Source organism: Drosophila serrata, unplaced genomic scaffold (genome assembly GCF_035046125.1).
Source record: "Drosophila serrata isolate PLE 108 unplaced genomic scaffold, ASM3504612v1 contig_18, whole genome shotgun sequence".
Classification (NCBI taxonomy): domain Eukaryota; kingdom Metazoa; phylum Arthropoda; class Insecta; order Diptera; family Drosophilidae; genus Drosophila; species Drosophila serrata.
Window position 1 is genome coordinate 93,299 of NW_028256916.1, and position 26,927 is coordinate 120,225.

Genomic DNA, 26,927 nt, shown 5'->3' on the forward strand with positions numbered 1-26,927 from the left:
ATAGGACTCGGAGATCTGTTATCGTATAAATGCGTTCAAGATCGCACGCACCTATAGAGTAATTGGCGAGCAGGCAATTCTTCCGGTAAAATGCCATAAATTTGCATTTGGAGTTGTTGAGAAAGAGGAGATTATTAAAGCACCAGGATTGCATGTTATTAAGGTCAGTTTGCAAAAGGTTGTGTGAATGAGAGTTCGTCAATGGCAAACAAAGTTTGACGTCATCTGCGTACATCATCACACTTGAGTGTAGAACCACTTCAGGCAAGTCATTGATAAAGAGGCCGAACAGAAGTGGCCCAAGGTGGCTCCCTTGAGAAACGCCAGAAGTAACAAAAACCCGGTTTGAGAGAGAGCGCTTAAAGGCAACACGTTGACTACGGTTGGATAAATATGTTGCAATCCAGTTAGTCAATAAAGCAGGGAAACCAAGAAGCGTAAGTTTTCTAAGTAATAGTAGGTGATTTACCGAGTCAAAAGCCTTGCTGAAATCGGTGAAGATAACGTCTGTTTGAAAATTTAATTTGAAACCGTTTCTAATGACAGCACAAAATTCTAGAAGGTTAGTAGACGTTGATCTGTTTTTCATAAAGCCGTGCTGAGAGGGGGACATAATTGATCGACATTGGTGCTGCAGCTGCGCAGTAATCAGAAGTTCGAATAACTTTGGAATAGCACTGAGCTTTGCAATTCCTCTGTAGTTTTCGATATTAGATTTACTGCCCTTTTTATGGAGAGGAATGATGAAAGATTCCTTCCAACTTTCTGGGAAAAATGAAAGACGAAGCGACATCTGAAAAAGAATTGACAGAGGTCGGCATAAAGCACCAGCACAGAGTCTCAAAACACAGCTAGGAACGCGATCAGGACCAGAAGAAAAGGAAGGTTTTAGTGTCTTGAGGTTCTGAAAAACATCGTCTTCGCAAATAGCGGGTATGAAAATGGAATTAGAAAGTGGAAGAGAATAAGGATACGAAGAGGTTGTATTGTAGCCAATGGATGAGTACGTAGACCGGAAAAATTTTGCGAACAGGTTCGCTATATCAGGCTCGTTAGACGCAGACTCAGTACTGAGATGAAGACAAGAAGGAACATTTTGGGATCTTCGTTTTGAATTTACAAACGCGTAAAGTTGCTTAGGATTAGCCTGGAACTCATCCCTACACCGATTTAGGTGGTTTCTGTAGCATTCAGAATTGTGGGCTAAGAATTTTGTGCGAGCTGTCAAGTATCTAGAAAGGTCCACCTGTGACCCAGTCCTAGTGAATATCTTGTGAAGCCTCGACTTCAAGTTTTTAAGGTAAGATAGTCGACGAGAAAACCATGGGGGCTTGTAAGACGCATCAGGTGAAGGAAAGGATGGGACATAAATGTCAAAGGCAGAATATAAAATATCTGAACTGAAGTTTATTCTGAATATATTGTAAAATATTAGTGCTCCGAACAGGTTCCGAATAATCTGCAAATATATTATCTATGTCTTGTGCATGTGCATCGAGCGCTGTTTTCTTTGCAATCCATGTTTATGCACTTATTAAAAAATACTGCACTCATCTGCACAGTTGTACACAGTTAACTAACAACCTATATAGCTGTTTAAAAAGAGACAAATATAGTACTCACGAAGAGTACAACCATATACTGTTCTCACTCGGAGTTAGAACACTGAAAATGTTGTGCTATCTTCTTCTGGCCTATAGAGAATACTGTACAGTAAAGAATGAGTGCAGTATTTTTAAGAACACTACCCTACTTTACAGAACTGTTGTGCTGCAAATGAGTACATTCATGCAGAAGTCTATTAGATACCATAACTAATATTTCCATTTTGTTTGGTTAAAATAAAAAAAATCCGGAAAGTTTTAAATTTATGTGTAGTTTTCCGATTTTTTTTTTGGTCCACAGCCAACTGATCGGCTAATGAATTTTGCAGCTCTGGTATAAGCCCATATTTATATAACAGCATTGGTTTGCATTTAGTTGGACAATCTACTTTCAGAATAGATAGGCCATATACATTAATTTTGTCAACAATTTTTTTGATTTAACGCAACAAGATCGGTCGTTCCGGCTACTGCACTGAGACCCGGGTCGGAATCTCTTGCAACAACCCCACCTGAACCAAATACAATTCATCCCTGAGCCTCCTGAGCACTGACAGTTTATCACAACCTCACAACACAACAATGTAAAAACAACTTAATTTTTATTAACTACTCCTAAATAACATTTTTTGCATTACTTGACAGAAGATTACAACAAGCCAACTCACTCTCTGCCAAAAATAGAAGTGTACCTTTTTTTGAGTTTTATTTACGATTTTTTCGTTAAACGAACTCATAGTAAACTCCTTATCAATTCGCATTTCCAACTGATGCAATTTTACTTAACACTCTCATGCATTGTTACCAGTTCTTTAATTAACCATTCCATTTATTTATTTTATACCGTTGGAAGTCGTTTTTTTGATTCGATGTATGGCCAGTATTAAGAGTGTCATCACTGGGCATATCTTTAACAGGAAACTATCCAAAACTGCTGATTCTCTGATATTTCAGGAATAACTGCACCCATACTTTGACAACCATCTTTCTTAAAAAAAAGTGAAAAGCTAAAAGTTTAGTTCTCTTTTGAGATGTTAGGTTCTCGCTCAGTTCGATGTTTTCTTATTTGGCTTCTGAATTTACTGTTGAATGATATAAACTAGAGAAATCGCAAATGAACACAGACTCTGTGCTCCGCAATTAAACTAACGGACTCCGCCGAGATGCAGTCGTGGCCAATACAAAAAAGAAACTGTGAAATTAAATGGAATAAAAAACATAAAAAAAGATGGTAGTTTATAAAAATAATTTAACGCAAAGAAAAAATCGAAAAGAAAACATGTGAAAATAATATGTATACGTTTTAATGGTAGCAACATTTTATATATCAGCAACAGGCAAAAAGTTACAACTATTTTATTCTACAAATTATTAATTTGATTGATTTGATTTGATTATTAATTGATTCTCAATTAATATTAACACGATTAGTATAGAAGATTTTTCCATTATTGTAGGTTTAATCCAGTGCTTCCGATCCAGTCTTTGGTAAAAGCCAACATAAGAACGCACATACTAAATAAAAAATATATTGACTTCTTAATTTTACGCGATAATTAGTATTTTACTTACAAAATAACATTCCCGAAAAGAGAATAAGTGGAATAGTGCAATTGTAGTCAATAAGAAATCCGAATATTAAGTTTCCAAGTAGCGCTCCTCCCCGTCCAAATGTTAGAGACATTGCGGCAGCCATTACTCTAAATAAATAATTATATATTTATTATTTAAGTAATCAAATAGTTGGTCTATTACTGTTTAACTCTATTTATGTATTCACAACGGACTTATATACTTATAGTACAACAAAATTAAACGATTGAATAAGGTTTTTGTCAAGTCTGTTTTTATTTACTCACTTATATTAGTCAAAAATCAATGGCCGTCAGCCGATAGGGTGCACAGGGGGATAAACGGATGACTGCGTCATCTGCCGTAACTGTGTACACCATCGGTAGTGCGACTATACTCTCCAAGAGAGGGCGGCTGGAAGCAGGTCCCCAGGGGGGATGCTGATCAATTGTAGTCGGGCGGACCTAGGCAGTCTTTAATCAGCCTCCCCTCAAGTCAGGTGTGTGATGCGACCCGTGCACACTGACTTTCAGGTTCGCAGCTGAGGGGTAAAGCCAGCTGTGTCTGCACGGAGCCTTCCCAGGGCCAGGCAACCGTGGGTCGTAAGTGGCCTTGCCGCAGTTTTGGGGCGAAGCTGCGGTCGACCTTCTTCAAAGCCCCAAACCCCCTCTGGCCCGCTGCGCTTGCCAGGTCGAGCAAAGCGGGCGTTCATGTATTGTAATGACTTCCAAAAACCGAGCTTCGAAACTCCCGGGAGAGGATAAACCCCAAACAATGTCAACGAAGGACGAGAAGGAGCAGAGGCCGAGACTGGTCGCTGCATCTCACATTGCATCGGAGACCGACGGAGAAGAGTCGCAATCCGAGGGGAGAGCGAGTAGCACTCCCCAATCGAAACACACAGGGGGGGCTCAGATGAGCACCACCTCAGAGTTAGCGAAAATGTCTCACCATCAGAGACGAGCGAGGGTCAACAGAGCCCGCTTCGTTCTCGGCAAGATAGCCAAGAATGAGGCTGAGGGCAAAACTGACCCTTGGGATGCCGAGGACAAGGCCAAATTCCTTGCGGAGATCGCGGAATTCGAGCAATACAAAGCGGCACAGGAAGTGAGCGAAAGCGCACCTAAGAAAGCGAAGGACCCATAGGGTAAGCCGCGTGCGACTAACTTTGTCAGCCAGGCAAAGAAGTTTAGCGAGGTGGCCAGAGACAGTCTGGCTATGGCACTGGTGGACGAGCTCCATGACGACGGTCGCCTGCTGTCGGAGAAGTGGGAGGAGATCGAGGCCAAGTTGGCCGACATGGTGACCGACAGGTTGGTCAGCATGCCGACCGGCCCCATCCCCTCCTCCGACTCCTCAGACGTGGCCAGAGGGCACCGGGTCATCAGGTGCGACGACGGGTTCTCCCGAAGCTTCCTGGCGGAGTGTGTGGCTAAGATTAGCGACACATGGGCTGGCCTTAAGATTAGGCTAGTCCACGCCAGGGAGATCCCAAGGAGATCCAGAGCTCTCATCTGGTTGCCTAAGGGCCAAACTGACCATGCAAGGGTGATTGCCTGTCTGAAGGCCCAGAACCCAGATATACATACAGAGGACTGGACCATCCTCAGGGCAGAGTAGGTAATGAAGGCGAGCCAGCCTTTCCTCCTGCTGATTAACCAGCAATGTCTGCCCCAGCTGGAGGCAAACGACCACAAGGTCCGGTACGGCATCAGGAAGGCCAAGATTAAGGTCTTCTTGGCCGAGCCGGACGAGATTCTGGAGGAGGTCGATGACACCAACAAATTGTTGGACGACATGGTCATCGACGACAAATCTCCTGACGCCACCCCCACCAACATCGATGTCGAAAATCGTGCAGATTAACCTGAAGCGCAGCTCGCACGCTTCAGCTAATCTCACGATCCTTCTAAGGGAGAGGGATATCGACATCGGTCTGATTCAGGAGCCTTGGACCAGGGACGGGCAAGTCGCTGGACTGAGAATCCAAGGATACACACTACTGTGCACAAACTCGAATGGTAGGTCGAGAGCTTGCATTGTAATCAAGAATCAATTTAACGCTTTTCTCTGTCCCAATCTCAGCACACCTGACCTAGCAGTGGCCAGATTCGTGGCGGCGGATGGGAGCGGAGTCACCATATCATAGGCTTACATGGCCCATGACGAGCCGGCCCCGCCTGAGCCGGTAGTAAAGCTGCTGCAATGGGCGGAAGCGACGAAGACGCCCCTGGTGCTCGAGTGTGATGCGAACGCGAGGCACACGCTCTGGGGTAGTTCGGAGACTAATGAAAGAGGTGAGTCACTCTTTGACAATATAATATGTAGAAATGTAACGATATGCAATAAGGGTAATACCCCGACCTTTATCTTTCCGAGCACGGAAAATTTTTAAGGTTGGGAAGAGGTGTTAGACCTCACATTACTTATAGAACAAAATAATTACAGGGTCGAGAACTGGAGGGTATTAACGGAACACTCCTTCTCAGAACATAGATACATTTTCTTTGATATAACGACACCAGTTAAGAAACAGGTGCCATAAAGAAACCCCCGTAAGACGGATTGGAACAATTTCAGCGAAATTGTCCGATCTAAAGTAAACGGCAGGAGGATCAAGACAATATCCACTGCAAAGGCACTCGACAAGGAGGTTGAGGACCTAACGAATATTCTGAACAACGCCTTCAAAGAGACTTGTAAGCTAACATTCTCGAAGAAGCAATACCCACCGTGGTGGGCAAAGGAATTAAGCGAGCTCAGGAAGAGCGCGAGAAAGTCCTTTAAACACAGCTATGCAACCCGGGATTGGGGATCATACAAAGAGGCACAAAAAATTTACAAGAAGGCAGTATACAAGAAAGAGTCGTGGCAAAACTACTGCGAGTCACTGGAAAGCATAAAGGACGCGGCGAGAGTAAGCAAAATCCTCGCCAAAGGTCACATAAGCCCTACCCTGATCAACAGGACAGACGGCTCTGCTACGACAACAATTGAGGAGTCACTAGAGCTACTAGTTGACACCCACTTCCCAGGAAGCCTAAGAGTGAGCTCGAAACCCGAGAAGGGAACGAGCTCTCAAATGGATACCTACGAAAGACATCATTACCACTGAGCGAATCCAGTGGGCAATAGATTCTTAATACCGGCAATGCTACAATCAGCTAAGGACAATATTTGCAAATGGCTAAAAGCTATTTACGAAGCTTGTTTAAGACTGACGCACGTCCCACTGCTGTGGAGAGAGGCTAAAGTCATTTTTATACCGAAACCGGGCAGAAGGGGGCACATCCTAGCAAAGGATTATAGACCGATAAGTCTTACCTCCTTCACCCTGAAGACACTAGAGAGACTCCTGGACCTCCACATCCGAGAGTCTCTAGAAGGGCATCAACTCTCGGATGCGCAGCATGCGTATCGCAGAGGAAAATCTACGGAAACAGCGCTACACGTAGTTGTACATCATATCGAGAAGACATTACAATACAAACAATACACGATGACAGCCTTCCTAGACATCGAAGGCGCGTTCAATAACGTGAACTCCGACTCTATCCTGGGCTCCCTCAACTTGCTAGGTATTGAGAGAGGCATCAGAGAGTGGATCGGAGTCATGCTAAAGAGCAGGACGATCACAGCCGAACTGAGTGGCACTCACCTCACGCGGACTGTGAAGAGAGGCACACCTCAGGGCGGGGTACTATCGGCCCTACTCTGGCTCACAAATATGAACGCCATATTGACAGATCTCAATACGGGTGGAGTCAAAGCAGTTGCATACGCGGACGACGTAGTACTGCTAGTATCAGGACCATACCCTGACGTTATTAGCGAAATAATGACGGGTGCGCTAGGTCGTTTAAACAAATGGGCAGAAACCTGCGGACTAGGTATAAACCCCACTAAAACGGAACTTATGCTCTTCACACGTAGAACTAAGATACCACCCTTCAACATGCCCAGTATAAACAACATGGAGCTAAAACTAGCGGATCGAGCGAAGTATCTAGGAGTAATTCTGGATAAAAAGCTCTCATGGAAAGAAAACATTGCAGAAAGAGTAGGGAAAGCAAGCATTTCATTTCACTCCTGCAGGAAAATTTTTGGGAAGAAATGGGGACTGCACCCAAAGATAATTTTATGGCTCTACACAGCAGTTGTACGGCCAATACTAACATACGGAGCCCTAGTAAGGTGGCCGGCACTAACTAGCGCTTACAACAGAACGAAGCTGACAAAGATACAACGGGCAGCGAGTGCGGGGGCCGTGGGTGCATTGCGCTCATGCCCCGCGGCTGCTCTCAACGCTATCCTAGATATAATGCCGATAGAGCTGTTCGTGAAGGACACTGCGGCACAGAGCGCAGTAAGACTGAAGGCGAGCAATTGCTGGAGGGACTACGGCGCCGGGCACGGCAAGATCCTTGCAAACAGCGGCATTAACACAGACGTTAAGACCGACTACATGATCGCGGAAATGAAATTCGGGAACGCATTCTCGACATCATACATCAAGGGATGACTGGAGTAGGGGCAGAGTAGTAGTGGAGAACGAGGTGTCCCTCTACACAGATGGCTCAAAAATGAGCTGCGGCGTAGGGGCAGGGATCTTCGCTGAAAATTGGGGAATTGAAAAGGCTTTCAATCTCTCCAACTCAGCGACGGTCTTTCAGGCTGAGTTACTAGCCATAAGGGAAGCAGTCAAACTTTCCTTAAGGCAGGACCTCAGGGGCAAAAGAGTTCGAATCTACTCGGATAGCCAAGCGGCTATAAAATCCCTATCTGCCGTTAAAACAAACTCACAACTAGTGGCAGAACGCAAGAAGGCCCGTAACAGACTTGCCGAAAAAAAAATAAGGTACAAGTAACATGGGTACCGGGACACAACGAGATATATATTATTATAGCTAGTAAAGAATGTATTATATATTATATAGCTAGTAAAGAATGGCAAAGAAAGAGCGATCACAGAAGGTCAAGGGAATGTTGCCGAGGTACGACAAGAAACGAACCAGGGAACTGCTATCCAACAGCAAGCGGGATATCAGCAGGTTCACGGCACTCACCACGGGACATTGGGCGATCGGTTCGCACGCAATGAAGTTGGGACTGCCATACAACGCAATCTGTAGAAGCTGTAAGCAACCTACAGAGCAAGAGACACCGGAACATCTGCTCTGCTTCTGCCCAGCGCTAAACCACATCAGATTTCGCCACTTCGGTGCCTACCAGATGGAGTCACTGAGAAGCATAGGAAAACTGAAAGTTTCAGCAATCCTAGGTTTCCTTGCTGACTCTGGATGGTACTGATAGTGGATAACAACAAAAAACAGAGGGAGTGAAACAAAAAGGAGCTGAGCTCTAATTGGAGGCCCCAGCAATGGGCCTCACCACTGTAACCTACCTTCCAAAAATCAATTGTTCAAAATTGGGGACTAGTTTCGAGTTTCTGTCACTTAAAAAGTTCGGTTGTGTTTATTTTAAATCGCACCATAAAATAAGGCTAAGTACGCGGCTGTCGCGGTGCTAGCGGCCGCACCAACAGATGCAACAGCGTGTGATGATCCGGTTGCTACAATCCCCTCGCCGACACGCTCCGTCGGAATGCTCCAGGGTCAGTCAATAGTGGGATGGGGCAATAACGATTGGTGAAGGCTGCCAGTAGCCACTTCTCGGCACTCCGCAATAGGTGGGTCCCACTGCAGCCTCGGCAACGTTAGGACAGAGTACTTTAAGTACATCTGCTTTCTAGTGCGGTGGCGCTGGAGGCATCGTGCTGGGTATGACTGCCGGAATATGACGAGAATAAAGAAAAAGGGGAAAGGTATCAGTACTGGTTCAAATTACGAATTGGAACTACGGATAAGAGATACGAGACAACACAGGGTCGTCGGACCATTAGAGTAGAATGGTCGCTGGTTATTGTGATTAGGCGGACGCGTCCATCGGAAGGAGAACGACCTTCTTTAGAGGGCGTTTGATGAGTCCCCGCGCAGTACGGATGTCGACCACACGGACGTGGCCACCGGATCCTGGAAACTCCGCTGATTACCGCCGTGCAGCGTTATGATGTTAATCAATAGCCGTCGATTTTCAGAGCTGTCGGTGAGACTTCGCCACGCTGAGACGAAACCTTCATTGGTTAGAGGGCCCTTGGAAAGAATAGCGTTCGCGTCGTCACTTGTTTTCGAGCAACGACGACGACTGTATCTATTTTATTATTTTTTGGTTTTTAGTACATTTATCTTAAACATGTATGTTTAACATAAAACCGTTTAACTTAATAAGTGTTTTTACCAATTTTTTTTTTTGTATTGCAATAATAATCGCGCTTGTGAATGAGTACACACGATCAAGCGTATGTGTGCTATTTTGTTCACAAGCACAAGCATTAAAAATTGAAATCGTTGTCTTCGAATATTTTTCACACTTCGCACGCTTAGGCCAAAATCATCTTTCCAAGTGAAAGGACGTGTTTTTTTTCTTGCGCTCTCGTTTTGTGTTAAAGTTTGAAAATAACCTCCGTGGTTGACTTACATTTTCTATTTTGTGTTAATAACTTCCCGTTCACTTCGCTTGTGCGTGCAGCTATTCTGATTTGTGTTTATAATTGGTTTTATTTTCCAATTTAGTTGTGCTGCTAGTACTAGCTTTTGCATATTTTGCATTCCTTTTTGTGCCTTCTTCATTTAACTTTTCTTTGCGCCGTCGCAACAGCTAAACGTTTTTGCTATTTATCTCCCTCGCTCTCCCACCCTCTCTCTTTCGCTGTGCCGCTGCACTTTTTATCTTATCTGATCTCCCACGCTCTCGCGCTCTCTCGCTCTCGCTGTGACTCTTCACTTCTTATCTTCATAGCTCTGTTGTTTTTTTCCTTTTTATTTTTCAAGTTAAAGTACAGTGGTCAATATTGCCTATTTCGCCAAAACCTGCAAAAAGGCTATTCTGTAGGTGATCTTACAATCGGCTGCTGGCCGTGCGACAACGTCATGCAAGTGTGGTGGTGTTGCAGCTCGGATGATGAGGCCTGTCGCGATGTAGAAAGGGAAATTATGTCTTTCATGCGGCTAACCAAAAACGGTTTTAAGGGCATTTTAACGAGTTTTCGTAAAACTCTTGATATGTTCTTGGCGCTGGACACCCGAATTAAAAGCCTTACGCTATTAAATGAGTCTCCTAGGCGCAAAAAAACTGCTATTGGTGGGGAGCCTGCAGACAGACCCAAACGACATGCAATGGGCTCTCAGCAGCAACCTCCCTCGGCACAGCCCTCGACTTCAGCATTCAATAGAATTCAACTCAGAATTCCAAGAGTACTGAGATAGAGCGCTAGATAAAATTCGTTACCCGAATGTGCACCGCCGGTGATTTCTGTTTTGTCCCCTGGGGGTTCGCAAACATTGACCCCTCAAAGTCCCGTGTATTCCGATATATCTGCCCAGGGTGTTAGGCCCGGAATACCGGCCAAAAATGGCACGGCAGATAACCAATCTGCCGGCTCTCCCCTGATCAAACATCGGCAGATTCTCTCGTCTTTATACAAGGCAACACCAGAGCCTATAAATCAAAGATTAAGGTGGAAAAGTTTAAATTGAACGCTAGAGATATTTTATCTTTTAAAATAAATGTCCCTAATGAGCTCTTTAACACTATTTGCTCTCCCAACTTCTGGCCAGAGTACATTGTTCTTAAGGAGTTCGAAGCGAAGAAACAGAAAAGGCGGCCTGTAGGAATAACTCTTCCTAGGCCTGATCATACCACTCCGCCTTATTTCCTATCAGAATGCAAGAGGCTTACGTAGTAAGCTTCCTAACTTGTATTCTGGTAGCCTTTTGTTTTCATCTGAGGTAATTGTGCATTGTGGGAACTTCCTATTTATTAGAATCACATTTTCGCTATTTAGATGGTTTCCAGAAAACTTTTGGATAGAGACCAGTTGGTAGTCCTAGGATATTTTAATATCCCTGGTGCTATTTGGTGCTCAAGTAATTCCACCAATACTCTCCATACACCTACACAAATTGATTTTTCGCTGTCTTGTTCGACATTTCGCTGTCTCAAGTCAACCATGTGCGAAATTCCATACAGCGCTTGCTCGATCTTTGCTTCGTCTCTGATCCTGCGAGAGTCAGTTTAGCAAGGGTGGCGCCTCTGACGCAGCCCGAAGATCCTTATCATCCAACTTTCGATGTGACTCTTGATATTGGGTGTGACCTACAGAATATTTCTGACCGTCCAGCCAATAAAGTCCTATGTTTTCGCAAGACGGACTTTGAACGGCTGAATAATTTTATAAACGAGTTCAATCTCCGAGTTCCGATCTATACATGTGCACTGACATTGCAGTTGCCGTGGATATTTTTTACAGTGCCATGAATTCATTTTTTACTGAATGTGTTCCGTTATATTATCCGCCAAGCTCGAATAAGCCGCCCTGGTTTACTAAAGAGTTGAGCCGACTTAAGAAAAAAAATCTAGACACTATGCTAAATTTAAGTTCACCGCTTCCCAATCTGCCCTTTCATCTTATTTATTAGCTCGGTCAAACTCTACCGTGCTGAACCCGCAATTTTATAAAAACTATTTAACACGGGTCCAGTTCTCACAGGACAAAAAAAAAGGTTTAATAATTATGTTAACACTAAAAGTAAGCCTAAAACAAATTCTTCCTCGCTTTCATTTGAAAATGATCAGGCAATAGCGATCTTGCCAGGTCCCGACGGAAGTCCTGGCTGTGTCCTCAGGTATTGTGCCGACGCCCTGAGCTACTCCCTTCTAAAATTGTTCACCTTATCCTTAAAAACATCCCACTTTCACATTATTTAAATGGAATCGTTTATTATTTTTCTCAACCAGCAATTATAGAGGAATCTCTAAGTTGTCGGCCATCCCTAAACTATTTGAAAACATTATCACCCCTTACTTACAGCACCTTTGAAGATCAGTTATTTTTCCATATCAATATGGTTTTATTAAGCGAAGATCAACAACAACAAATTTTTTGGAGCTCTCTTCCTATGTTATAAAGGGCTTCCATAATAATTTTCTGACAGATGTAATCTATACTGATTTCAGTAAAGCATTTGACTCTGTTAACCATTCTCTCCCCGTAAGAAAACTCGATTTTATGGGTTTTCCAAGTGATCTTCTTAATTGGATCTCAAGTTATCAGAATGGCTGGACGCAAAAGATCCTCTTTAAGAATAATTTATCTAATGTTCTAAAGGTTACATCTGGCGTCCCACAAGAAAGCCATTTGGGACCCTTATTTTTTACATTATTTATAAATGACCTGTCCTAAGTCTTGACTATTTCCAGAGTGCTTATGTACGCGGATGAAGTCAAGCTTTGCGTGCAATACAATGACGTCGCCTGCCAAACAGAGCTCAATAATTTTCAACCATGGTGTCGCATAAACTTATTTATCTTAAATGGCTCGAAATGCAAGCAAATGACGTGAGGTTCCTAAGCTTGCTACTTACACGCTGAACTACAGCTCTTTGGAAAGAATTAATTCAGTTAATGATTTGGGAATCCGCTTTTACCCAAAACTTGACTTTATTGATCATATTTCGTCTATGGTGAATAGAGCCAGGGGTGTGCTTGGATTTATTAAACGGTGGTCGAAGGAATTCAATGACCCCTATGTTACTAAATCCTTATATACTTTCTTAGTTCGTCCTATCCTAGAATATGGATGCTGCGTTTGGAGCCCTCAGAACGGCGTCCATAGTAAACGCATTGAGTCGGTTCAAAAGAACTTTTGACTTTTCGCTCTACGCGGTTTAAATTGGGATGCAAACCAAAGATTACCTTCCTACTCTAGTAGACTCCTATTAATAAACTTGCCGTCCTTAGCCAATCGTAGAACGATGCTAGGGATAACCTTTATTTTTAACCTTATCCATGGTGATGTGGAAAGTGCTGACTTGGTGAGTCAGCTTAATTTCCACGTACCATGTAGAACTACTAGATCCCATATCCCATTAGTGTTGCGCCACTGTAAAACCTCCCTTGAACTGCATGAACCTTTTAGAGTGTTATGTGCAAATTATAATGATTTGTACACACTAGTCTCTAACGTAGATTCCCTTCCCAAATTCAAATATTTAATACTAACTCAGTACTAACAGTAAACATGCAAACAAACAATCTGGCAGCACGCCGGTAGTCAATTTCCTCTGTCTTATATTTTGCATCGCGCCTCCTAACACCTAACCCAAACAGGCACGTGCCTGGTGCCACTTGAATGTACTGACCGTAGTGCATCAACGTCCGTAAATCGATTTAATACCCTATTGTTCTAATGTGATGTCATATAAAAATTATATTGTGTATCAATATCGGGTCATTACTATCAAATGTACTATATTTGAATAATTATTATATAAAATATTACTTTTTTAATAAAGTGAACTTAGACGTTCAAAAGTGAAGAGTATATAAGACCCATGAGAGTTCGTGTGCACATAAACAATCGTCGGATGTCGCTGTATGCGTACACGAGAGCGGCTGGCTCTAGAACGCTTTCTCTCTCTGGCTTTTAAACGAAATGGAAAAGAGCCTTAAGCCAGTTCAAATGCCAATACGAAAAAATCGTAGGCAAAAAAATTCGTATGGCGTTATTTGGGTATCCCGACGGCTAAAATTGGTTTTCAGATTCTGGTTGTATTGGTAGCTCTCTAACTTATTGTTAATGCCGGAAATTATTAGTTGCAAATGTTAAATTATTTCAAGTCGTAATGGTGGAAAAACCCTTGGTTCTTGTTCGCGGAGAAAATGCGCCCTAGACCTTATGCCGACGGCAAGCGGTACTTAGCGGGGGGTGGAATCAAATATTCGAAGAATGTTTTATAAAATTTTTACAAAGGAATATTAAAAAGTTTGGCAATGGTAGCAATTGTCCGGAAATATCTAGAAAAAAATGTTGAATCATCAGAAATAAAAAAATTCAAGTTCTCTTGTTAGATTAATTTTTTTTTAATTAAATTTTTTCGAAGACTGAAGTGAAAAGCACCATTTTTTGGGAAAAAATCATCTAATTTGTCATTGTGAAATCAAAATTATGAACAAGCAAAAAAGAAAACTAACTTCGGCACGCCGAAGTTTATATACACTTGCAGATAGAACTTCGATGACTAGGAATCAATACAATATTAATTTTATATATATATATGTAAAATGCAGTAATGCTTGCTTTCATTGCATTCACCTATGTATTCATATTATATTTACAGTTTTACATTCACAGTTTTGCATTTTTCCTCTATATCAAACGATCGGTTGTATAGCAGCTATATGATATAATCGTCCGATTTTTAAAAAGATTTACAAAAATTTTTTAAATAATATAAAGTCACTATATCATAAATTTGAAGAAAGTCTGTTGAAAACTGAAAAAGTTATGCATTTTAATTGAATTAATTTCTCGATTGTTCCTATGGGAGATATACGTCCTATGGGAGCTATATGTCCGATTTTCAAAAAATTTCACACAAAATTGAAGAATAATATATAATGGCAATATCTCAAATTCGATAGAAATCTGTTGAAAACTTAAAATGTAAAATTTTTATTTGTAAAAATTTTCCGTTCATTCCTATGGCAGCTATATAATATAGTCGTCCGATCCGGCCGTTCCGACATATATACGAGTAAGAGTATATAGAAGACTAACTAGAAAGTTTCATTCAAACTGCGTAGAAACGGACAGACGGACAGACGGACATGGCTAGATCGACTCGGCTGTTCATGCTGATCAAGAATATAAATACTTTATAAGGTCGGAGGTGCCTCCTTCACTGCGTTGCAAACTTCTCGCTTAAAATATAATACCCTGCAAGGGTTTACAAATAAAACAAACAAACTCGACAGCGGTGCCTCATAAAATATGTACAGAAATAGTGTTTAAAATTTCAAATGGATCTGTGCAGGAGTTTTGAAGTGAGTAAAAATGTGAGTTGTGGGAAAAAACGCTTTAGGGTTTTAAAAAACAAAAAAAAAGTTTTAACGAAAAAGTATAAAAATACTCTGAAGTTCGTCAATTTTGCTTTAATTAATTTAAAATTATCAGATATTTCACTTTCAATTAAAAAAAAAAAACAAATTTGATTCCTGGTCGACCTCGTACTTGAACCTGTGCAGGTACGCCTGTGGTGATGTCCTGTGATGTCGATGTGCTGTGGTGATCTGCGTGGTCTAGTAGTCTAATTGTCCGTGACCTCTCTTCAGCCAAAGAGTTAGGTCGGGGATGATCTTGTACGTGCTTCGCTTTGTTCTTGCGTTGTCCCATCTCACTGTGTTCAACAAGCCAAAGTCCGATGTCTGTAAGCCAGGACATCATCATGTCGATTGGAAAGCTGGAATTGGCGGAGACGTCGGCCAGCGAACCTCACTCGACGCAGCCATCAGCAGTGCAAACCGCAAAATCCTTTCGTACATTATGTTCCACAGGATTGGCCCAAGAACAGAGCCCTAGGGTACACCTCCAGTCACGTGGTGTACCTGGTTGCCTTCGTCGGATGTGTTTATGAGGACTCGGTTTTTGAAGTATTCGGCCATCAGGAGGGTTAGGTTCCCAGAAATGCCACCGCGCTGGAGTGCCTGCAGGATTAGGCTCCACTTTGCCGAATTGAATGCGTTTTTGACGCCAAGGGTGCTTTTCTGCCATCTTTCACCTTAGATCGCGTTTGCCGTCTCGCGAATCACGTCGATCATACTCCGCTTCTTCATGAAGCCGTTTTGATTGGGCTCCTCTCTCTTCGATTTCTCTCTCCATTTTTGGGCAGATGATGCGCTCGAATATCCTCCCCAATGTGTTGAGAATGCAGGGGGGGCGATATGAGGACGGGTCGTCATTCCCCTTGCCTGGTTTCGGGATGAGAACTAGCCTTTGTTCCTTCCAAACTTTCGGGAAGGTATTCTCCATGATTTACCTGTTGTATACCCATGCAAACAAACTCGGGAAGGCCTTTAATATTTATTTATTTATTTATTTATATAAAAGAAAATAGCAATGACCTGCCATTCTTAAAATTATATTGTACCCTTACCTCTGCACAACAAAAGGGAGTGTTTTTTAACGATGTGCTCCGACTCACATCAGGTTGGCAGAGGTAAGGATAGGTAGGTTAACAGATTTTGGACATTTAACTCGTAGGACAATTCAACATGTAACAGAAAATAGTACTTATTGTACATGGAACATAGAACACGGAAAGGATCATGCTCGTCATTATTCGTCTTACAAACGTTAAGGGCTATTGGACGAAAATGACGAGAAGGCCTTACAGGGACTGCGAGACGTAATTTGCTTAATAAATACGTGGAGCAAAATTGACCATTGAGTAGCTTAAGTAAAAAGATAACGCCGTGGCAGGTTCGACGATCCTTTAGGGTGGGAAGACTTAAAAGTCTTAGCCTGTCGGCACACGATGGAAGATGACGATGTGGATCCCAGCGTAATTCACGAAGAGCGAACAAAAGGAATTGTTTCTGAACAGATTCAACAAGGTCTTGATACTTTGCATATTGAGGTGACCACACACACGAACAATATTCAAGAATAGGGCGAACGAGTGAGATATAAAGAAGTTTTGATGTGTAAGGATCATCAAACTCCTTTGACCATCGCTTAACCAAAGCGAAAACCCCTCGAGCTTTACTAATAATTAGACCAATGTGGTCATTAAAATTAAGGGTGTGGTTAAATAGGACTCCGAGATCTGTTACCGTATAAATGCGTTCAAGATCGCACGCACCTATAGAGTAATTGGCGAGCAGGCAATTCTTCCGGTAAAATGCCATACATTTGCATTTGGAGTTGTTGAGAAAGAGGAGATTATTAAAGCACCAGGATTGCATGTTATTAAGGTCAGTTTGCAAAAGGTTGTGTGAATGAGAGTTCGTCAATGGCAAACAAAGTTTGACGTCATCTGCGTACATCATCACACTTGAGTGTAGAACCACTTCAGGCAAGTCATTGATAAAGAGGCCGAACAGAAGTGGCCCAAGGTGGCTCCCTTGAGAAACGCCAGAAGTAACAAAAACCCGGTTTGAGAGAGAGCGCTTAAAGGCAACACGTTGACTACGGTTGGATAAATATGTTGCAATCCAGTTAGTCAATAAAGCAGGGAAACCAAGAAGCGTAAGTTTTCTAAGTAATAGTAGGTGATTTACCGAGTCAAAAGCCTTGCTGAAATCGGTGAAGATAACGTCTGTTTGAAAATTTAATTTGAAACCGTTTCTAATGACAGCACAAAATTCTAGAAGGTTAGTAGACGTTGATCTGTTTTTCATAAAGCCGTGCTGAGAGGGGGACATAATTGACCGACATTGGTGCTGCAGCTGCGCAGTAATCAGAAGTTCGAATAACTTTGGAATAGCACTGAGCTTTGCAATTCCTCTGTAGTTTTCGATATTAGATTTACTGCCCTTTTTATGGAGAGGAATGATGAAAGATTCCTTCCAACTTTCTGGGAAAAATGAAAGACGAAGCGACATCTGAAAAAGAATTGACAGAGGTCGGCAAAAAGCACCAGCACAGAGTCTCAAAACACAGCTAGGAACGCGATCAGGACCAGAAGAAAAGGAAGGTTTTAGTGTCTTGAGGTTCTGAAAAACATCGTCTTCGCAAATAGCGGGTATGAAAATGGAATTAGAAAGTGGAAGAGAATAAGGATACGAAGAGGTTGTATTGTAGCCAATGGATGAGTACGTAGACCGGAAAAATTTTGCGAACAGGTTCGCTATATCAGGCTCGTTAGACGCAGACTCAGTACTGAGATGAAGACAAGAAGGAAAATTTTGGGATCTTCGTTTTGAATTTACAAACGCGTAACATTGCTTAGGATTAGCCTGGAACTCATCCCTACACCGATTTAGGTGGTTTCTGTAGCATTCAGAATTGTGGGCTAAGAATTTTGTGCGAGCTGTCAAGTATCTAGAAAGGTCCACCTGTGACCCAGTCCTAGTGAATATCTTGTGAAGCCTCGACTTCAAGTTTTTAAGGTAAGATAGTCGACGAGAAAACCATGGGGGCTTGTAAGACGCATCAGGTGAAGGAAAGGATGGGACATAAATGTCAAAGGCAGAATATAAAATATCATAAAAGCGCATAACCATGTTTTTGGGGTCGTCTAGAGAATCCAAAAAAGTCCAATCAGCTAGGGATAAATAGGAATTAATGCCATTGAAATTAGCTCTGCGGAAGCAGAGAAAAGTTGTCGGTTCAACTTCTGGACTAGGAAGTAAAGGAAACGACGCTTCAAGAATTATCTCCAGAGTGGGATGATAAGCATCTTCAGGATAGGAGATAGGGTCAATTCTTGAGACAAGGGCGTTGGCGAACTCGGACGCAAAGATAAGGTCCAAGATTTTATCACTACAGTTCTTGACGTAGTTCAATTGGCCCAAAGAAAGGTCAATAAGACCTTGGACTAAGTCATGAGCTGCAGTGGGAACCAGAAAATTGGTGTCTGGTGATGGCAACCAAGATATGGAAGGAAGGTTAAAATCGCCCATAGCTATTAAATGGTCATTAACACCCAGAGTTGAGTGAATTCCCTGGATTAAGGACAGGTGCTGTAGATAAATAGTAGCGTCAGACCGGGGTGGGATGTAAGAGCATGATACATAGAGAGAATAGTCGTGAACTTGAACACGAACCGCAACAAACTCCAAAATATTATCTGAGTAGGTTATGGGAACCAGTTCAGAAATAAGGTCAGATTTCACGGCAATAAGAACGCTGCCGCCAGTACGCATTTGACGGTCACGCCTATAGACTATATAGTTGCCAGCGAATAATTCGCAATCAGAAACAGAGGAGTTAAGCCACGTTTCGGTGAAAGAAATAACGTTGGCATCGAAGGAGGCACTATTAGCGTGCAGCTTTCTAAGTTTCCGTAACAAACTACGAGCATTCTGATAGTGCAAAGAAAACGAGTAGTTAGTTGAGGGAGTCAGAGGCACTCCAGCCCGTGGGTTGCTCTTGTAAAGAAATTCGTGAACAATAGCATGTACGGGTCATACGGAAGCATCAAGAACCTTACTATATAACGTGTCGGAAAGTGCAATTTTAAAAGAGGAAATATCTCGTTTCTGCTTAAAATTGAATTTTGAGGCAGAGAATTCAGTTAAAGGAACATTCAATTTGTTGCTCAAGTGAATCGCGACGTCTTTGACGGTTGCATCAGGATTAAGGCGAGAGACAAAAACTAGCCTTTTTGGGGCAACGCCGGCAAGAGGCGCCGGACTCCTTGGGGCGACACCAGAGATAGTTGAAAGTTGAACTCTGGGACTAGAAGTCGGAGGAGATGCGATGATGACCGCCGGGCCAACCGCAGAGTGAGCATCCTTCAGATGGTTTGAGGCCAGCAGGGCTTTGTTTGCTGCGGCAGCATGCGACGTAGACGCCAGATCCATGTTGACTGGCTGCAAGGTTGGAGATGCGACGATATCAGCTAGTCCAGGACAAGGGGAAGCATTCGCTGCTTGACCCGACGCAGCGACATCGGCAGCAACACCCGTGGTATGACCATTGGGTGGGTTGCGTGGGCTAAACAGCAAAAGAGGGCTCGCAGGGTCTGCAACAGGCAAAAAATTATTAGGAATAGGTCCCGTGTTGTTATTTGGCGTTTTTTGGAAACGGCTTGCCAAATCCTTGAACCCAGCCGCCAAAGATTGAAACTGTAAATGAGTTTGTCTCATAAAAATCCGCATTTCGGATTTAATATGAAGGCAGCTCGGGCACGTCCAATCCAAGCCAGCGTGATCTCGTATGCGGTCGGCGATGCGCGGGCCAACATGCCCAAGATCGGCGAAGCCAGGGTGTGCGGCATTAGTGCACAGCCAACAATAAACGGTGGCCTGCCGCGAAGTAATTTTGCGGCTATGTGGACAATCCGTGGCACAGCAAGTTGACATTATGTTCAAAATAATAATAAATCGTATGAAGCAATGCGCAAGTAATAGAAAGGCAATTAACTTGAGTGACATGCAGTGTAGCGTTATTAATGCCATCTGGTCCCGGGGCCTTGGCTGCTTTAATAGTCGCACACAGGATTTCCTCTTCGCTGATAAGGATCGCTTCGATCGCAGCTATGCTGGGAGGCATTAGGGGTGGTTGCGCAGGGAACAGCGTAGAGACCACAGCTTGCCTATGACCAGATAGTAGGCCGAGAAGAATGCTTTTTGGTCTGCTGCATCACACAGCTCCAGTCTGTCTTAAGAGCCCTTTTTTTCCTTGTAGCGGGAGTCGAACAGAGCTTGCGTGGGACGTCCTCTGGTTCGCTGCAGAGAGGCACACCCTGCTCGAAACGGCTATCTCCTGGTTCCACAAGGGGACTGGCCGCCTTCCGTTTCCCCTAATGCAGTTCGCCATGGCGGCATCACAAGCAGCCTGTATCTTTGCAGTTAACTTGATAGGACCGGTGTTTGCATCGCCATTGATTGCGTTGCCATCCATGCTGGCTATGAGCACGTCCACATTTAGGGTGTGTACCCTGTACTCAGGTTCCCTAATGGGTGGCCCTGGTGCGTGAGCATCATCTGCGTTATTATTGCTGTGTGGTCGCTGTATGTGAGCAAGTCTCATATTTCCCAGTGGATGTTCCGGGAGAGTTCTGGGCTGGCGAAGATCAGGTCAATGACAGACTCCCTACCTATCTTGCTGTGGGTGCTTCTTCCTCCGACATTGACGAAGATAAATAGGGCATCCAAGAGAAAGTTCCCCGCTGAGTTGTCCATTAGCTCCCCCAGGTTCTGGACCACGCGTTAAACTCCCCAGCGATTAATACCGGTGATCGACCACGGGCGTCCAGGGCGATCTCCTGCACTATGTCCCTGAACGCATCTATATGCAAGCTCGGGGCTACGTTAGGTATGCAGAAAACATCGATGTGTGCGTCAATCGATGTTTTCGATGTTTAAAAATAAACATCGAGTGAAACATCGATGTTTCTTAAAAAAAAAATGTAATTTAACAATATGACTAGATTTTATTCGGGAGCTGTGATATCAGGACTATCAATAGTATTATTGAAATGTGAATTCATATTGTTAAATAAAAGCTTGTCCACAGACCTTGTCCTGCGGTCACTAATAGTTTGTCCAGCTTTGCTAAACACTCTTTCCGCTTCGCATGACAAGGCTTGTATAGACAAGTATTTGGGTGCTACCAATTTTAAAGAGCACTCATCTATAAAAAAAACTGTTATTTAGCATTTTTCGCATAACAATTTTAAAGTCTTTCCTTCCAATATTTTAGAGGGTCTTCATTTTCTGCAAGGTTTTCTTTTTCGGAGTTGTGTGAAAAAAGTTCGTTGGTGGTGACCCAGCCATCGATGGTTCCGATGATTTGCAAACATCGATAACATCGATGTTTCACTCGATGTTTCTGCACCTCTAGTCCCGCTGCGACTGTTATATCTAGCACGTTGGACGACGTTGGGTCTACAAAGGTGTGTTCCTACTCCACGTTTGCTATATTTAAACTAGTTGAAAGTATAAAGTCTAAAAGTGACTTAACACTGTCGCTTATATCGGGGCCTTCCCATACGATGTGGTGCGCGTTGACGTCTGAACCGATGAGCAGTTGCTGGTCCTTTGGGCCGGGATCTACCAGGCTCTAAGGTTTTCCGGTGGAGCTGGCCTATCGTGTGCCATGTCGCAGGAAGCTACCAGTACACAGTGGGAGAAACAGCTGATTTAGCAGCGATAAATTCAGATTTCAACTTCAATTTTGGTGCCAATATCGATCTATAATCGATTATTAATGTATCATATAGGAAAAAAACACTTAACAATTCGCATTTGTTTCCATAGTCGCAGAGTAGTAAAGCTTCAAACTCAACATATGTGTCATCACCTGCTGTCAACCGTTTTCCTGCAATTTTTGACGACACGATGATATTTGCAAAAAATTTAAATTTTTTCACATCGCTATCCAACTTTTTGCTATTATATGAAGAACGAGGTGGGTTATTGAAGAAAAAATAAGTGTGTGTGACCTGTGATTGTGTTTTGTTCCAAAATTCACTACTATTTGTAGTGCTTTGATGAGATTTTATGTTTACTGATAAACTAATCTTTGGTAGAGCTGAACTTTTAAGGTTCGACCCGGTTCGATATAAATATTTTTTGTTTAAATTGGTCAACGTTTTGCGCTGTGAAAATTTCTAATTTGAGCCGCATATTCCCGCATATTATTTTTAAATACATTTTTTCAGGTACAATGTCAGTTTCCAAACGAGTGATTTGTTAGTATGACATATGGAAATAGATGCTTGCAAAAATCTTTTGGCTGTAGAAGCATATTACAGCAATATTATTAATAAAACTATTTATGGAGATAGTGAATGTGCTAAAATAGCTGTCAAAATAAAAAATTTCACCAAAAAATTGGCGTTAAAATGGAGAGAAAATCATTGAATTCTCACGAACTTTGAAAAAAAAATCGCATCGACACAATAGAAGACTTGGCTCATAATCTTCTCATTTCATCAGACCCATTTATAACTATGCTATCAAAAAGTTCAGTTTCCCCTTCCAAAAAGATATTATCAACCTTACTTTAAATAAAGACTTAGAGGAAAACTTTTCAGAATACACCTAATCAGATACCGAGTAGAGCTACAATTTCGGAAATTATAAATTTAATAGACTAGATGTTCAATTGAAAAAGTCATTTTTAAAATTATTTTTTCCGTGTTATATTCAATTATAAATAAATGTATGCTTCCAGAAAAAAAAAGTTTAAACAAAATTTTTGAATATATTTCTGATTATATGAGTCTTTATTACACTTATATAGTTGTCCAATTCATACCTAATTTTATAAAAATGTATATAATATACATATTCCTCAAATAAAAAAATGCTTGAAAATTGGTGGAAAAGATTCCTCAGAATCGAGATAAACTGACCAGATATCAAATAGAGCAGTTTTTAATGATATTAGAAAAAAAAAAATTTCATTTACCTACCCTGGAAGAAAAAAATATTTCAATACTAATTTTGATTTGGGGTATATTTATCTACACAATTAAATTATCTGTACGAAAATAGAATCTACTTTGCGGAAGTTATCAATAAATTGCCGCTAAATCAGCCGTTTCTCCCGCTGTGCAGTAGCCGCTTCTTCTTGCTTTCTAGCAACATAGAGACATAGGTCAGCTTGAACACCCTTCCGTACGAGTACGGTTGTTCTGTTCCTGCTTACCGATGGTGTGTAGAACGTCTTATAGTTTGGGAACTTTAGTCCAGCGATGGCATTGCCCCAGGCAATCCATGGCTCTTGGACAGGAGCTACATCGGCGGACCCTTACTCCATGACAATGAGGAGTTCCGCCGACGCGACCTTGCTCCTATGGAGATTGAGCTGCAGCACCCTTAGGGACATGGGTACCGGGCTCAACTCCACTCGACGGGTTGACTATTACGGTCAGGTCACCGTCTTCCTCCCCTTCGGACTCATCCAGCCTCAGTTCCTGGGCGGCGTCGACAATGGTTTCAAGACCTAGGTCTTTCCCCACCTCGCCTGCTTTCAGGGTGTGATCATCCTTATCGCCGGGATGGCACTTTTTGAGGTGCAGGTGTACGCTACCCATACCCTACGCCATCTTCCCGTATCTGTTCTCTGCCTCCCTGTTAATATGGAGGACTGCGCATTGGCCCCTTCTTTGGGAAACGGGCTCGTGATGTGCAGTACCTTCCAGTCTAGGTTTGGGATGTCCGAACTCTGGCGCTGCAGCAGCTTCAGGGCTCGGTCCCCTTGGATAGCAATGTGGAAAAGTACCTTTGTTTTTGGGATGGATGGGATTATTTTGCCCCGTCCCACAGCGCTTCCATCTGGCAGACCGTTTGCGTCAACCACTTTCTCGTCGGGTCATCCGTACTCTTTATTATTTTGACCCCATTTAGCCACCCGGCACCACCAAAAGTGGGCATGGGCGCTAAAGGGTCTCCTCCTCCAACCGTGTAATCAATACTTCAACGAGCCGCGCATTCACCGTCTTCCACTACTTCTCATAGCTCCTGTTAATGAATGCCACGATCAAATGTCGTTTGGTCACCTCACTGGCCTTCGCGATTTTCTTTTCATTGTGTTTCTTCGCCTTCAAGGGGGGGGCCTGGTTCCTTGGGCACGCGTTGCACGCGTTGCCACTTGGTGGCAAGCATCTCCTCCACCTTGTTGGCGAAACCGGTCGTTGATGCCATGCTCTCCTCGATCCTTTGCTCGGCCCAGTTGAGTTTTACCGGATATGGCCGCTTTTGTCTGAAGCGGGCTCTGCATGCGAAGGGCAGCTTAATACTGCGTATTCGCATTCTTTCCCTCGCTTGACCGCTTCGGCCCGTCCCAATGCCTGGAGCTGGTACCTGGTTCCGGCTAGCGAAGAAGGCTTTCTTCCTACTCTTTTCAAATCTGCACGCTCTCCAGGTCCGAGTCTGTATAGGCTACGGCACCCGTGCAGCTTAACCTTCTCTGCGTCCTTTTAGTGGCAGAAGCGTTACAACTGACGTGACCTGCTCCCGTCAAATCAGTCACGCCTTCCACCGACGTTTGAGCTGACCTCCCAGCCCCGGTTGGGCATCTCCTTTCTCCATCCCTGCGAAAAAAGTTTGTTTATTTCCGGGGAACCACCCACTTGCGTTTTATGCCTGCCGCCAGGCACCTCCAACCATGGCTAGTGATTCATTTTCGTCGGCGTTTAATGGGAAGAAATTTAATCGAAGCCTTAGCTAGGTACTAAATTACCCCGAACAGAGCATGCGCTATGCATTACCATTTTACGGGGTAGTACAGTGCCCATTGTCCAGCCGGCGCCCTCATAGAGGGTTTTTAAAATAAAATAAAAAATAAAATTACAAAGCCCCGAAATAAATTTCGTGCCAAAAAAATACAAAAATCAATTCTAAATGGTTGCCACTGGAGTGCAGGTGCCGGAAGAAGAGTTTGATTTGCCTTAATACTAAAAGAAGTGAAGACGGAGCAACCGACTCAGTATGAGTACAGACAAAAAAAATTCGGGATGTTGTTGCCAAAGCCCAAGCCCAAGTAGACATAATTTGTTTTCAGAATGAAGGCACTTAATTGTTTCAATTCCTAATATTCTTTATTCAATCCCGCTAATCTTCAAAATTGTAATCCCAAAAATTGGAACAGGAAATTGATTTAATCCTGAACATTTTCAGATTTTTGATTCCCAAAAATTCTTGATGTAATTATGACTGTTCTTAAATATTTTAAGGCCAAGAACTATTTCTAATTCCCAAAATTCTTTTACAATTTTCCCGTATTTCTACAATTTTAATCTCAAATATGATTAAATTTAGATTTGTTGTGCTAAAATTTTCTTAAATAAATATTTTTTACTTAGTCTAATGTCTACATTAATAATTAACATACTCATGAGTTTTTTGTTGTTGCTTGCAAATGTTGCGAACAAACATACATACATATGTACTTATCTAAGAGTTCTGTGGCAACCGTAATCTCATGCCAAGGATGTTAGAATCAGTTGGGAATACTACACACGTGCCAGATTGCACAGGCTGGTGTTGGCTTTCCTTAATTTTACAGCTCTTAGATATTTAAAAAAAAAATTCACTTCACTTTATGATATTATTTTTTTTTATTGATTTTCACTTTTGTTTTCAATTTGAAGATTGCACTATTCACTGTCACGGTCGCCATGTAATAAGTTCAATTTATTCAGTACACATTGGGATTTATTTGGTTGATTTCAATATGGTTATTTATTAGTATCTTCGGTTCGGGGCTCATTTCATCAATGCCCCTGCTAGACTTCTTTATCTAACGATCGTTTGTATGTCAGCTATATGATATAGAAATCCGATTTTCATAAAATTAAGACCGAAATTGTAAAATAATAAAAAATGGACACATCTCAAATTATATTAAAATGTGTTGCAAATTGGAAAAGAATGTTTTTTTCTTTGGCAGCTATATGATATAGTCGTCCGATCCGACCCGTTCCGGCATCTATACGATTGAGATTATATAGAAGACTAACTACAAAGTTTCATTCAGATAGCTTCAAAACTGAGAGACTAGTTTGATTAAAAACGGACAGACGGACGGACATGCCTAGATCGACTCGGCTGTTGATCCTGATCAAGAATAAATTTACTTTATGTGGTCGGAAATGTATCCATCACTACGTTGCAAGCTTGTGACTTAAATTATAATAGCCTGCAAGGGCATAAAAAGAAACTTGAAGTCTAGTTTATGTTAGTTTTGGGCGAAGGCGGGTGCGTAGTAAAGCTCTCTCGCTCTCTTCGCAAATTCGCCTCACGTTCGCCAAGCAAACCTCAACGTCCGAGCTATGTAATATAAACCAAATATTAACGAAAATACATACATATTTGCCTAAACTATCATTTATATATATGTATACACATATTCTAAAAACACGAATTTTAATATTTTACTACAAATTTCATATAAGATAAAAGGCCTTACACACAAAAATTAAAATTAAAAAATCAAAAATATTTGGCTTGATTTTATCGATGTGGTCCCTTAAAATTTTCTATTACGATTCGGGTTAAATGGTTTTAAGCCCAATGACCAGCACCGGCACCGCCTGAAACAAAAAGACCCGGACAACATAAAAAAAAATCTTATAAAAGAAATAATTCAAAAATACAAAAATAACAAGAAAGGAAGCTAACTTCGGCTCGCCGAAGTTTATATACCCTTGCAGATAGAACTTGGATGACTAGGAA

At 42.3% G+C, this 26,927-nt stretch overlaps 1 long non-coding RNA gene and 3 pseudogenes across 1 annotated transcript; 1 reads left to right on the forward strand and 3 right to left on the reverse strand.

The window, feature by feature from the left end:
- Nucleotides 1–2,886: 2,886 nt before the first annotated feature.
- Nucleotides 2,887–26,791, reverse strand: LOC110180280 (uncharacterized). The gene is made up of 3 exons (XR_015270716.1): nt 26,662–26,791; nt 3,177–3,304; nt 2,887–3,119 (listed from the first exon to the last, which is right to left on the reverse strand). It is a non-coding gene; the product is annotated as an uncharacterized LOC110180280 (long non-coding RNA).
- On the forward strand, nt 4,119–5,161 carry LOC147645102 (uncharacterized; annotated as a pseudogene).
- On the reverse strand, nt 9,143–19,601 carry LOC147645103 (uncharacterized; annotated as a pseudogene).
- LOC147645104 (uncharacterized) lies at nt 23,543–24,988 on the reverse strand (annotated as a pseudogene).
- Nucleotides 26,792–26,927: the final 136 nt, after the last annotated feature.